General features: G+C 42.5%; 1 protein-coding gene across 3 annotated transcripts in view; it reads left to right on the top strand.

Moving 5' to 3' along the window:
- grb10b (growth factor receptor-bound protein 10b) overlaps nucleotides 1–3,688 on the top strand; it is a 65,971-nt gene that overhangs the window by 22,202 nt on the left and 40,081 nt on the right. The gene's annotated exons all lie outside the window — the stretch shown is intronic.

Here is a 3,688-nt window from a genome sequence, read left to right as displayed (position 1 = left end):
GGTGGGGGGGTCGAGGGAGATAATATATATTTGGGTCTCTTCCGCTGTAAACATTTCAGCAGTTCAAAGAGTGATCTGCATGGACACAGGGTGCCATTATAATTACGCTGTCTATCTAATTGTGCCATGCAGTGTTCATCCATGACAATCGGAGCATGAGATTTAAGCACAATATTGGCTCAGCATGGGAGGTAAGGGCGGGGAGTCTGTGAGGACCCAACGAGTGAATTAGAACGCTTGGCCCTGGCATGGGAAATAAATGGAGCATAAATTACATTGTCATTTTTCAGGATCAGCCGGGATGGAGGGAACTCAGGAGGACCAGAGAGGCAGACGAAGGAAGATGACTTTAACTAAGAAACATTTTTGCTTACACTTATACATCTAAATGATTATATTTTGGCTGTATACCCAGGTTTTTTATACAATAGATTATACCAGACATGTATTGGGAGCCTGAGTGATGAGCGCTGGTACCGTAGACAATTTTTTTGTCAGACCTCCTTCTCTGCTCTCTCACTCTTTTTTAAATCTAATCAAGTAATTACAAATTATGGCCAGCAAGCTGCCACTTTTACGTAGTTTTACTGCTTGTCTCAAGCATGTCTCACAAGCTACAGTATATTACGTGTGCTTCTCAAAATCTATATCAGTTGAGCAGAGATTTTGAATTGAGCCCCAGTACCTCTCGTGTTATTAGCAACATGATAATCCTTGCTGACGTTATTAAACCTGTTTTCCCAGTAAACCCACTCTTTCATTCTTATAGGACTTTAATGCAGCCACCAGCTACTTGCTACTTGCTGTTCGCTATAAAGCCACTACAGTCATAAACCTATTAATGTTGCAGGGAACAGTACGGCTTTGTTGGAACACGACCTGCCATTATTTCATATGTTTGGAATGAGGTACGCTTGAGCGGCTTATCGGGGCATTTGCAGGCCAATATTTGATATCTAGAAGTAAAAGTTGTACCACGTGATATTTCCAACATGCAATCTACACATTTTGTACGTAATATTCTACTGTGCACAAAGTTTAATAAGGTTTATCCGAATGCTGTGATGACACGAGGCATGGCATGGCACATACTGTATATGAGTCCTCTCTTCCACTGAAGCGATGTCACAGGCTTGCACTATGCAAATGCTGTGTTCTCTTTGTTGTTTCTCCCAGCAACACATCACAGTGACTTCAGTCACGCAGTATAGCTGAGCTCATTGTTTATATGGCCATAGAACCTTTGTGAAATACACTTTCATTCCTTTACAGTTAAAGCCAAATTCAGTACAGTCATCCTCTAGAGTTTAGGTTTAGGTGACAGGCAGTTAGCACTCCTACCTGTTTCATACCTAGCCTGACTGGTTCCTGGCCACAGGAATTGCAAACAAATGTTCGGATTTTGGGACCTGAGATTCTGGCATCGTACTCATTTCTATTCATCTGACATGATTAAATTTGCTTTATTTGAATTCAAAAAGTTTGAGCAGGTAAAAAAAAAAAAAACTACTCTGAGATGTGGTTCAGATCTACAGGAAAAGCTTTGTAAAATACCAACTCATTTGCTTTAAATCTGTCAGTAAACTGTGAGCAAGGCAGCGTTCAAGAGTACAAATCATGCCTTAATAATAAGCAACAGAAAAAGAAAAGAGACAATGGTGGAAAAAGGGAGTGGGTGAGGTTCTCAGATGCGGTTTGCAGTGAATATTCGAGATGTAGTGCCAAAAACTGTGACGAATGCAAGATAAAATCATTTGACTGTGACTGTACGAAGGTTATTACATAATTTTATTGGCCAGTATGTCAGAGTGTCATGTACTGGTGTTAAGATACCTGAGGTGCCACTCTGACCAGTACAGCGGCAAGGACGCTTCCACAATATAGAAAACCCACCTGCGACATCACAGTATAATAGACCTAGAATATTTTATATATGTGTGTGTTTGTGTGTTTATATATCTGGAGGTGCTAAGGCCATGACATTTGTTATTTTTGGTAAGGCGGGGGGGGGGTCTCACATGGGCGTATAGCTGCTAGGCAACAAATCCCATCAATGGTACCAATGCAAGGCAGTAATCTGATGGCGTGGCTCTGGAGGGGTTGACCAGCCATGATCTCAGGCCTGGAAAGCTCCCACCTCCAGTTATTTCAGTTATGCCTTTGTAGAGAGAGAGAGTGACATGCCAGGGGCACACATGCGTGGGCATACACGTGCAGAAACACATGCACGTGTACAGACACACACTTTTATTCACAAACAGCAAGGGACTGCATTCCTGCACAGAATGGGTCTCTTTAACAGGGGGTTAAGGAAGGGTGGGGAAAGAGCAGATTACGAGGTGATGTGAAAGAAATTTGCTGATTTGCGTTTGTAACCTCAATTAACATACAGCTGGCAAGTTTCAGTTTGGTTGGATGTAACACAAAGAACACAAAAATAATGTGTAATGTCTTCAGCTTTAATTAAAAATCAACAAGACTCAGAGCCTGCAGATACGCTCGCAGCTCTGTGAAGCTGAGACATTGGCGATTTGGGCTGAGTGCTAACATCAGCAAGCTAACCTGCTAGCAATGATAATGTTAACAGGTTGATGGTTAGCGGGTAGTGTTTGCCACACTCACCATCTCCCTTTTGCATGTTAGCATTTTAACATTTACTAATTAGAATTAAACAAGGTCCAGCTGACCTGACCATGTGATTAGATGAGAGGTCAGGTGACTGCCAGAGTTAACGCAATGCATCCTCAGGATGACATGAACATCTGTACCAGACTTCATGACAGTCCATCCAGTGTTTGTTAAAACATTTCAATCACAACCATGAATTTCAACCTCACGGCAGCACTTAAATCATTACGAGTTGTTTGAAGGGCACCATGAAAATCTGAACCCAATTCAACAGCAATTCAGCCAGTATCTGTAAATTGTCCAAAGTAATAGTTTTACTTCTCATGAAGTAAAATACCCGGCACATCATCACCCTCACCCTGTGTGAACCCACTTTCTCTTCCACCAGTTTCCCTCTCCAGAGTTCCCCCTAAATGAGGGTCTGTGTTGCTGTACTTCTATTTCCTCCCATCTTTCCTTTCCCTTCTGTTCATCTCTGATTTCCCTCCCTCCTGTTTCCCTCTGACCCTCCCACACGCCCCCTCCCCATCAGGAGGCCTGGCCGTCAGTGGGTGTGTGTGCTGTCATCAGAGGTATTGTACTCCCCAGTGCAGAGCCACGCTTTACAGTTTAGACTTGCTCTGTCTATACTCCCACTGATCCCTTTGAATGGAAACCCCTCTGCTGGGCTTGTATTCAGAGACTGTTTATCCCCCTTGTGTGTCTTCTCTGTGTGTGTGTTCAATTGATGTTCTGTATATGTATACCCCTTACATTCCCCTTTTCCGCAGGAGGGTTGCCCCTCCTTTTTGTTTTTAACTAGCAGGAATGAATAAAAAATGCATAGAGTACATTCCAGGATTAAGGAGAGCCATATGGATCTGCCATCAATACAATGGTCTTGTTTTGGCCTTGTCTCACTTGCTAATGATCAGAAATATTCAAAACAGCTTTTATGCAGATTCTTACCAGACATGACTAGTTTTACAGTTGGTTAATACTGTATTTAGCGTGGCTCAGACAATAGAGGAAGCTTGGGCTATTTTTACCCCTAATTTAACCGGTTAGAGGCTCTTAGAAG

The sequence above is a fragment of the Seriola lalandi genome, unplaced genomic scaffold (genome assembly GCF_002814215.2).
Source record: "Seriola lalandi dorsalis isolate HSWRI2012SDOR001 ecotype SW California unplaced genomic scaffold, Sedor1 jcf7180002054336, whole genome shotgun sequence".
In the NCBI taxonomy this organism is placed as follows: domain Eukaryota; kingdom Metazoa; phylum Chordata; class Actinopteri; order Carangiformes; family Carangidae; genus Seriola; species Seriola lalandi.
The sequence above is the reverse complement of the archived record's forward strand: the minus strand, read 5'-3'. Positions and strand labels throughout refer to the sequence as shown.